Genomic DNA, 11,562 nt, shown 5'->3' on the forward strand with positions numbered 1-11,562 from the left:
TTTGTGAATATACAATACAAAGGGAGAATGAGAAGAGGACTCACAAGAAAAGTGGCTATGTGCTCAGGGAGCCATCAGGGTGAATAAGTGACAGAATTTGGGGATGTATTCCTGCTAATTTAGTTTTGCTTTGAGATTGAAGTTTTAATTTCTACCACTTGAGAAAAGAGAGTTAAACAAACAGCCTCTATCCTTAAGGCAAGATTAAATTGAATCCTTTATCATGTGGATCCATAACAGATTGAAGATTGAAGAATTCTCATCAGTCAGTTAACTTTAGAAAATATTTAAGTGTAGAATTTAACAAAAGGGATTGTTTCTTTAGAACTACATTTGCTTTAGCTGAAGAGAGTGAAGCACATACATTTATAACTTACTGCATTGATTAGTAAATGGATGGCAAACCCTAACCTCCATCTTTATAAGAGTTTCAGAATTTCTCTTGCTAAAACCAGTGTGCTAGGATACTCTTGTACCCCAACAAATGTGACATGAAGGTTAGCTTTGAAATGTTTTATACTAGCCTAATACCTTGCCAACTTAATTTAATTATTTAAAGCTTTGCCAAGAATTCAGAGTCTTCTTGAGCTTTAGCAGGAGAGTTGGGATTAGGGTGAGGTGGATGAGATGTTTCTATTGTGAAAAAAAATGAAGAGAGTTATAGAAAACTCAGGAGTTTACAAAGGTATAGAATACTTTATGCCACATGGGATGAAGAATAAAAATGCAAGGAAAAAAGATGAGAAACGTGACAAAAATTTGTATGAATATGAGGAGTTATTTACTTTTGACAATAAACTCCTCTTTAGTGAATGTGGTCTGTTCATTTATATTATTTTAGGGGTCGAAGATGCAGTCCACCATTCTTGTTCCCCAATTTACAATACCCAGTAGATTTCTGAAGGTTAACAATGACATATGACTAGACTAAGAAAAAAGAAGTATGAATTTATTAATTATAAAGACATTCATTTTGGGCCATTTGCTTCACTGTATGGGAGGATATTTAAATAAATATAGGCACATATATTTTTTTGTCTCAAGCTACATCATTCCAGGACTTGAGAAAAAAAAAGAAGAAGAATCTGGGCCCAGTGTCTCATGCCTGTAATCCTAGCTACTCAGGAAACTGAGATCTGTGAATCACAGTTCCAAGCCAGCCCAGGTGCTAAAGTCTGTGAGATTCCTATCTCCAGTTAACTACTAGAAAACCAGAAGTGTTTCTCTGGCTCAAGTGTTGCATGGTATCTTTGAGCTAAATAGCTCAGGGACAGTACCCAGTCCCAGAGTTCAAGCCCCATGACTGTTAAAAAATAGAAGGAGAAGTATATACTTGAGGTCTATAGATCAATACTTTGATTCTGACTGGAATTTCAAGTAACGTTTGATAGTATGTGTAATACTAGATACTGCACTCTAAATAGTCCTGAGTTCATTGAAAGGAAAAGTTTCAATGAAAGCATCTGCAGGTGATGTGGAGATTGCTTATCTCATTAGTGAGATGTAGCAAGAAAGAAATAGATTGCTTCCCTTTCCTGCCTGCTGGTTTTCTGAAAAGTAGGATGGGTGAGGCAAGCCTTGGGGATGGGCTGCTGGCGAGTCAGGCACTGGGTTTCCTAGCCTCCCTTTCTCCAAGTCATTTCAGAAGGCAGTGTATGTTCTTTCCTGAGGACTTGTGCTCCTTTTTCTCTTGAGCTAAGCAGAGTTATTCACTGCCAGGTTAGTCTGATCCTGACAGACTGCCTCAGAGTGTGAAGATGCTTTTCCTGGAGGACTAGTGCTCACCTCTGCAGGAGTCTGTGGTGGAAAGGAGTCTGGTAGATGGATGTCTGTCTTTGTCCTTTTAAGGACACAGCAGCCCCTTGGGATTCCATTGTGGGTGCAAGGACAGATTATGAGATCAGAAGCGCAGTTCCTACGCATCTCATATGATACTCACATATTGATCTGGGGATAGTATGATGTACTGAAATTGTTGCTCAACAGAACTGTACACTTGCACTTGTCTTCTTCCAACTCCATTGGAGAAGGCAGTGCGTACCTCTTCTCCAATGGCTGGGGTAGATGGCTTATTCATTAAGCTTTGATTGTCATCAGGTATGCAAGTATGTAATAATACAAATTTACTACTTGAATACCTTCCACCAGTATTATGTTTTCTCTTTCCCAAATCCAGTCCATCCATTTCATAGAATCTATTACAATAACAATTTTAATGAAGTTGAGTCAAGTACTTTTTGCTCTAAAGATTTTCCTCTATCCTCATAAAGAAGATAACCATTTTTTTACTTTCTCTTACAGGAAAAAGCATTATTTTTCAGATTTCCTCAATATTACAGATGCTGCCATCACTATCATTATTTTATTTATGGACATCACATACATATTCTTTAATGCTACATTTTTTAAAGATATCCAAAGGTAGGAAACCCATGACTTAACTGTCACACTTTTCTTTCATTTGTTCTTTAATTTGTACTTATTATTGTCTTAAATTGTGTATATTGAACTGATTTCTGTTTAAGTTCTGAACCTGATACATTTTTTGAAAATAAAATATTAGGGATGATGACATGGATTGAGTGGTAGAGGCCTACTAAGCAAGTGTAAGGACCTGATTTCAAGGGACTGTAACACAAAAATGGAAGAACAAATGAAGGGAAAATGATGCATTTTCATACCCTTGAGATCTAAAAAAAGGCAACATTTAAGGCCAGTTAAAGGTGTCTTCACTAAAGTACTTCCATTGGATATAGGAACTGGAACATCATTTTGAAATCCCCCCTTGATGATCTACTAATCTGCTTTTCCTAATATTGCAAGTGTATTGACTTGAACATGTATGAAGTTTCAGTGGCTCTAGTTATACTTCTCTAAAAAATAGCCGATGGAAACCAGGAAATCACGTATATGGCAACCCAGATAATGGATTTTTGCAATGGCAGTTTGGTAAAATGAAGAATGTTAAGGCACAGTTAAAGCAGTAACGGATTACTAAGTAATATGTGTATGGGTGTGGCTGTCTGTCTGTATCTGTGTCTGTGTCTGCCTCTGTCTCTATCTCCCTTTCCCTAAATGAGATAGAAAAATACCAATGTACACTGGAGGGCTAATGTTAGGAGGCTTTTAGCTATATTCATTAGAAGTCAACGAAATAGATTCTTTCTTTACCAAAGTTTCTGAGAGGTCCAGTGTGATCCCCAAGTAAATATTGCTTTGGCTAGGGTTTGGATCTTGAAAATAACCTCAATCAATATGGTCCTTCAATGGGCAACCTCAACACCACTTGAGACCTTGGTAGCAAGACAACACTTGAGGTAGCAGCTACAGCAGCTGAATCAAGATGGATCAGAGTCAGAGTCATGGTCATGGCCAGAGGTAGCAAGAAGGATGATAAGGACAAGAAAAGGAAATATGAAGCACCTGTACCAACTAGAGTGGAGAAATAGAAGAAGAAAACGAAGTGACCAGATGCTGCCAGCAAACTGCCACTGGTGACACCTTACACTCAGTGTCGCTTGAAATAACTGAAGTTAGAGATAATTAAAGATTATCTTCTCATGGAAGAAGAATTTCTTAGAAATCAGGAACAAATGAAGCTATTTGAAGCAAAGCAATAGGAGGAAAGATGGAAGGTGGATGACCTGGGGGGGGGGACCCTGATGTCGGTAGGCACCTTGGAAGAGGATCACTGATGACATTTGTGCCATGGTGTCCACATCTGTGGGCTCTGAGCACTGTGTCATCATCCTTTCCATCCTGGACAAGAACCTGCTGGAACCAGGCTGCTCAGTCCTGCTCAACCACAAAGTGTATGCGGTGATAGGGATGCTAATGGATGACACGGTCCCGCTGGTCACAGTGATGAAGGTGGAGAGGCTCCCCAGGAGACATATGCAGATATGGGTGGCTTAGACAACCAAATCCAGTATATTAAGGAATCTGAGGAATTGCCGCTCACTCATCCTGAATATTATGAAGAGATTGGTATAAAACACCCATCATTCTCTATAGGCCACCTGGCACAGGTAAAACTGTTGGCTAAAGCAGTAGGAAATGAAACATTGGCCACTTTCTTGAGAGTGGTGGGCTCACAACTTATTCAAAAGCACCTAGGCAACGGGCCCCTACTTGTATGGGAATTGTTTCGAGTTGCAGAAGAACACGAACTATCCATTGTGTTTATTGTTTAAATTGATGTCATTGGCACCGGAATGTAAGATTTGGACTCTGGAGGTGAGAGAGAAGTTCAGAGAACCATGTTGGTGCTGTTAAGCCACTTGAATCGTTTTGATTCAAGGGGGGATGTGAAAGTGATCATGGCCCCAAACCAGATAGAAACTTTGGATCCAGCACTGATCAGACCAGGCTTCATTGACAGAAAGATTGAGTTCCCCCTGCCAGATGAGAAAAAAAATAAGCTCACCTTCCACATTCATAAAAGCATGACTGTCCTGGCAGACAACGTGACTCTAGATGACTTGATCAGGGCAAAGATGATCTCTCTGGGGCCAACAATAAGGCAATCTGTACGGAAGCTGGGCTGATGGCCTTGAGGGAACGCAGAATGAAAGTAACAAATGTAGACTTCAAAAAATCTAAAGAAAACCTTGTTTATTCAAAACAAGAAGGCACACCTGAGGGGCTCTATCTCTAGGAACCACAACTGCCTCAGGAAAGTGATGGGAGTTTTCCTGGCTCTCCACTGGGAAGCCATTAGTGCCTGCCCAGTGGAAACCATGGGTCAGATGATTTTACTAAAAATTCCCCTTTGTCTTAGGAAATGTGGCTTGTAGGTCTCACATCTGGCAATCTCTGTTGTCTATGCTGTGCAGCACTCTGCTTCCCAATAAAGTGCGTTTTTCAGAAAGAAAGATAGAAAGAAAGAAATGAGGAAGGAAAGAAGGAAGGAAGGAAGGAAGGAAGGAAGAAAGGAAGGAAGGATGGACAGAAAGGAAGGAAGGAAGAAAAGAAGAAAGAAAGAAAGAAAGAAAGAAAGAAAGAAAGAAAGAAAGAAGGAAAGAAAGAAGGAAAGAAAGAAAGAAGGAAAGAGAGAAAGAAAAGATGAAAGAAAGAAAGAAAGAAAGAAAGAAAGAAAGAAAAAAGAAAGAAAGAAAGAACACATCAGCCTCCACCCTAGACCACTGAATTGAAAACTCTGGGATCTGTGAACCATGGTTGAAGCAGTTCTGCCAAATGAATCTTGTTGGACATCAGCACACCTTTGTGTTTCTGAATGGAGGAGAAACACCAGCCAGTATGGTTGGGAAGTATTGCAACCTGTTCCCTGCCTGATATGCATGTACTAGCTGTAGGGAGCCTCTGTTACTAAAAGGAATAACACCAATGTAACAAACAATCAAAGTTCATTTGGGGGGAAGATGAAAATTAAATAGTCTATAAATCTGAATGAACTCGTTACTGTTTGTCCAGACAATAATTTCTCAATCTTAGCATTACTGATATTTTGAGAAGATAGTTATTACTTGGGTAGGGAAGAGAGGACAAAAACATCCTATCATTCTTCCTAGATTCATATTTATTGTAGAGTGTTTAGCAGCAGTCCTAGGTGTGATTAGCACCTGCATCCATTTGGTTGTGACCACCAAGTATGTCCATATGTTACCCATTGTCCTCTGGGATGAGGGGTATAGCTGACTGTTAGAGCACTAGAGCAGAACGTGGAGGCCATGGGTGTGGTGCAGAGCGATGTAACATATGTACACAGATTTAAACGTATGTATTGATGAACTCTTCTCTTTCTGAACTAAAAATGTGTATCTATAAATTTTTAGAATGATTGTATTCTTTCGGCTTCTGAGGCTGATAACACTTATGAGGATCTTTCACCTTGCAACTCAGAAAAGACATCTAGAAAAATTAATCAGAAGACTGGTAAGTGGGCAGGACATGTTTGCTTCCCATCCTGGTAAAAGTATTAGGTAGCAATATCAAATTCTTTGTGGTTGACTTCTGTTTTACAGCTTCATCATTTTTTGTTCCTCCCAGGTGTCTGGCAATAAGAGACGATATGCCAAGGATGGATTTGACCTAGATTTAACTTACATCACTGGTTTGTGAAACTTAACTGTTGGTTGACTTCTCTTAATTATAGTACTGTTTTTTGAGAAACTTGTCATGTGATTGACTTATGTTTAATCCACATTTTCCTTTGAAGTAAGAATATTCCCTTTGATTTTCCCAAACCACAATGTTTTTTATCTAAGGCACATTGGTTTATGCTTTTTGTTTTTGATTTGTTACTACGTTGGCTTCTTTGGTGGTTCTGGGAAAAGAACTCAGTCTCTTGCTTGCTTGGGAGGCTCTCCTACTTCTGCCACACCACTAGCACTTTTTATGTAGTTGTTATTTTCAAGGTAGGCTCTTGCTTTCTATCCCACCTTTTCTGAGCTACAGTCTTCTACTTGTATGCCATTGTACCAAGCCATTTATTGAGATGAAGTCTTTCCATGTTCCTCAGATCTTTGCCTCCTGAATAGCTGATTTCCAAGATTGAGCCAAAAATGCCTAGCTTTTTTGCTTTCTCTCTCTTCTTTTTTGTTTCTCTTCTTTCTTCCTTTCTCGGTCTCGCTTACCTTCTCTTCTTTCTTCTTTCCTTCCTTCCTTTCCATACTCTCAAAGTATTTTTCTCAATGATTTCATAGGCTACTGTGTTATGGTAATGGATTGGTAGATTACATCTGGGCACAGGTAATCTCATTCATTTCAAACCAAGACTCCCTGGTGGTTAGACAGTAAATACGATGCAATTTCAAGTGGCTCCATTAAAATTTCACTTATTATTTATTCAGTTTTGTTAGCTATCTAAGCATCCAAGAGAAAGAGACCTTAATCTTCTAAAATCCCAGAGAACAAGTTCATTATCCATGAGGTCAGGTTTGCTAAGGGAAGAGGGCTTCAAACACTAAGTTCCTGTTGAGCCTAAGGATATTATGATATTGTATAGCTTATTTATTTACTTTTGTATTGTATTGTCAGTCCTGGGGCTTGAACTCAGAACTTGATAACTGTCCTTGAGCTTTTTTGCTCAAGGCTAGCACTTTACCAGTAGAGCCACACTGCCACTTCTGGTGTTTTCTGTTTATGTTGTCCTGAGGAATCCAACTCAGAGTGTTTTTGCATGCAAGTCAAACGCTCTGCCACAAAATCACCTCCTTAGACCTCTATTGCTTCATCTTAATGCATCATCTTGGTTATGTCACTATCATATCAACTCTTCTTGTACTCTGAGAAAAGAACCTGGATAGATGTACAAATAATTTTTGTTATTATTGTTGTTCCCATCTGTACTGACTTTCCTAATAGGGATTCTTTTGCTTTCCAGACCGTCTTGTCGCCATGTCATTTCCATCCTCTGGGATACATACATTCTATAGGAATCCAATGCAGGTAAGCATATTTGTGCAGCACAGAGTGAACTCTATAGACTCAAAAGCTTAGTGTTGACCCAGGCAAAGCAGTGTTCTACCATTTTATTCTTTCTGGTGAAAAATCATAAAAGCATGGTATCAACTTGCTTTTGTTTATGCGAAGCCCTGGAGGTCCTACTGATTAGTAAGAGCACCCATTTATTTATCTCAAGATAGAGTGGTTTGAACATTTGGATGGGGCTTAATGGAGTGGTTCCAATGATTAGGTACAGGACTGGCTACTTCACTGGGCTGATCTGGTCATCTCTGATCAGTTGCCGCTCCTCTGAGGACTAGCTAATCTGAATTGGCTTTTCTGATTGCCTCTCTGTTATTATGTCTCTTCTCCCAGGCAGCTAGATCTTGGGGACCATTGAGATGGCCTTAGGAACAGCAAGCAAATGAATGTAATTACATTAAGACTAAGTCTTCAAGTGAGTGTGAGTGGCCTTGAATTCATTAGCTAAGACAAAAATGAATTACAAAAGCAGTCTGGATTCAAGGATCAGAAAATAGGCTCCATCACAGGAGGAGAGGAATTGTGTCCCCATATGTAGTCTTTTAGGGAGAAGAAAGCCATGTCTAAAAATATATATGTTCTTTCACATAGATTCCCTGATAATTAAATAAGGGAAATCCCACTTTTGGCTCTGTAAGTGACTAACTTAATTTTAAGCCCCTTGAAGCTCCTTACTAAGAAAGTACATAAAATTTTGGGTTAGGGATATATGTACGTATGTATTCACATACAGTGAATTCCTGTAGTAATTCCTACTGTTTTTCCTTAATGAAATATAATTGGAGATCTGTGTATGGGTTCATATATAATGTATTTACATTCAGTGGTCAATGACAGGAAATACTCTGATGGGTGATCACTCAGTGTGTGAACATCAATGAATGTACTTGAAGTAAGTTCCTGGAATTCTCAGCAGCTTTATCACATAAGAGTACTGTTGTGTAAGCTGGGCATCAGTTATCCAAACTCTTATGAGACAAGCAAGCAAGTCCTAGTAGGAGAGTGCTTTCCTAGTATGCATGAAGCCCTGGGTTCCATTCCTTGGTATTACATTCACAGAAAAAGCCAGAAGTGGTGCTGTAGCACAAGTGGTAGAGCCCTAGCCTTGAGAAAATCCAAGGAGAGTACCTGGCACTGAATTCAAGCCCCAGGATTGGTAAAAAAAATAGTGTAAGAGAAAATGTAGAACCTCACTCATCATCAGAAAAATGCAGGTGGAAACCACAATGTGATAGCACTGCAACATTCCACAAGCATGACAATTATTGAATAGTTAAGAGGTAACACATGCTAGTAAACTGTGGAGAAAGATGGCCCATGGCAAGCTATTGATGGGGATATCAATTAGCATAGACATTCAAGAAAACAGTGTGAAGATTCTCAAACAAATCTCACTTCAATGATCCTGGGATCCAATCATACCTCGAGTGGGTGTTGATGCGACTTAAAGAGATCATTATGTGGCAGAGACATATGTACCCCTGGTTAAAAGCTCACTGCTCAGCAGTGAATAGCCAAGAGATGAAATCCACCTCTTAAGTTTCCATTCCAAGGTGAATGTTGTGGCACCTCTACATGATAGTGCATTGTTTACTCCTGCAAACAACTGTCTTTGTCAATAACACAAAAGGAGAAGTTATAGGTTAATCAAATAAGCCAAATGGCAAGTATGGAATATGTGAAATAAAAAAGCATTGATCTCAATGAAGATGAGCCTAGACTAGTGAATATCAGAAACTTGGGAGAATCAGAAGGAGGAAGGTTTGGACAAAGGTTGATCAATGAGCAAGAGATTATAATGACATAAGAGGCAACTTTTCGCTGAGCTGTTGCACAGTAGATTGATTACACACAACAGCATTGTGTTATATATTATTAAAGAAGAAAGGATTTTAAAGTTTCACTATGATGTTATCTAATGCTTGACATAATAGTTGTATTTAACCTGATTTATGTACATGTATGTATGTGTTTTTGTATGTGTATACGCATATACATGTGTGTGTCTCAAAATTTCATGTGATATTTAGTAATATGCATGATATTTATTCTTCCGTATGTATCAATAAAGAACAATACGGTACCACATACCTAGAAAAAAGCCGGAAGTGTTGCTGAGGCTGAAGTGGTAGAGCTCTAGCCTTGAGAAAGTCCTAGGACAGTGCTTAGGTCCTGAGCTCAATTCCAGGACTGGCAAAAAACAACAACAACAAAAAAAAAACAATTGGTGTTTAACTGAAAAACTATCATTATGTAATGCATGCTTATATAAATAAACCTTTACTGATGCAGACTCCACATTGCCCTCATCTTACATTTGTCTATTAACACAATTATGTATGAGGGCATGCAATGAACACCATTATCAAATTGTTGACAATGTTCTGGCATTTATAATCACTTTTCAAACACTGAAAGTGTTCTTTTGATTTTTGATTGCCATAGATCAGTTTTAATGTTTCTTGAGTTTCTCATAGTAGAAACATATGGTAGGTCTTTTGTAACTGAGTTTCTACCAGCAAAAGAAATTCTAGTTTTGTGCCCTGGTTGTTCTTTTAAAAATAGGATTAATATTTATGGATCTTTGGAAAATGCACGCACAGAAAGTATAGTGTTATATACTGCTCCAAAGTGTCATGAAATGCATTATATTCTGCAAATCCATTTGGTAGAAAGGAAAACATGCAACTATGACAAAATAAAGCTGGAGGAAGAGATGTAAATTTGGCAGCTGGAAGTTTTTGAGTGGACATTTTATAGCTCATATGACTTTAAATATTTGAGTTTGAAAACAATGAGGGTAAACATTGTACTTTGTGTTGATCTGTACATCATAAACATAACACTGAACAAACTTAATTCCTGAGGAGGCTAAGCAGGTCATATGCTCCTGCTTGTCCTTCAAAGGGAAGAAGGTTTCAGCATTGAATTTTGAACAACACTGAATATAGGAAGAAAAGGGTCAGAGTGCAGATGCGTGGGACACAGCCACAGGTACTGGAGAAACAAACACAGTGAGGAAACATCAACAAGTCTGGCCACTTCTGTATGCAGTCAGGCCATGTCCCTTTGCCCCTAAGTCAAGAAAAAGCTACTTTTGCTGGAAAATACAATGTGTTCTTGATCTTAGCCATGCTCTCTTGCAGTCACTTCATAGATATCTAGGGATCCAGGAAGAACAGGATTTATAAAACTGCAAAAGGCAGACTGCTTTCCAAACACAATGCCTTTTCTTGTCATCTTGAAGAGAAAAATCCAGAACTATAAACACTGGCCAGGCCTCCAGAGACAAAGGCTAAGGGCAGGTCATTCAGACTGAGACTTGGACAGATTTAACATGCCTACCTTAATGCCTCCAGCACCTTCCTGTTTAATATGAGGGTCTATCTGGAGATAGACAAGAATTAGAAGGCATGAATGCTTGGCTGCTTTGTCCTTCAGAACAAGGGGGGAGCTAGTGTATACTCTTAGGTCAAAAGAAGCATTTTGCAGACTTGAAGAAGAAGAAAATCAGAAGATTAAAGCTGTGACAAAAGCGTTTTCAAAAGTAGACAGCATGTTTTACTAGTATCTTTAAGTAGTTGTACAAAGGAGCCGCCTTCAACAATATAGTTTATGAATGTGTTTATCTTTTTTAGAAAGTGGCTCGTTTCTTCAACACCAGACATCCTGAGCATTATTTTGTATACAACCTTTGTAGTATGTATATCACTTTAATATATTTGCTACTGTAGATATGTAAGAAAGTCACCTTGGGTATCTTTCATTTAATTGTAAATATTACGTAGTAAGAAGTCAGATCAGAAATCTCTGTAATGCACTGGTGCTATGTGAGCTTGGCAGCACAACATTCCCTAAGAAAGAGATGGGCCAGTGAGACCGAAGAGGCAGACTTACAGAGGAAGTGCTCAGGAAAGATCTGCTCGTGCTCTTATGCTCAATCAACTCTTCCTGCCTTTAATGCCAGATTGTATCACAGACAATTCAGCAAGTATGTTCTATGATCCACCAGAAAGGGTTGGTGATGAGAACAAGGCGCGTGATGAGAAACGACAAAAGAAAACAGAAGAAAGAGAAGAATGTGCCCCCAGTTTCTCTGCTGTGTCTGTCTTC

The sequence above is a fragment of the Megascapheus bottae genome, chromosome 3, assembly GCF_031878675.1.
Source record: "Megascapheus bottae isolate mThoBot1 chromosome 3, mThoBot2.hap1, whole genome shotgun sequence".
Taxonomy (NCBI): domain Eukaryota; kingdom Metazoa; phylum Chordata; class Mammalia; order Rodentia; family Geomyidae; genus Megascapheus; species Megascapheus bottae.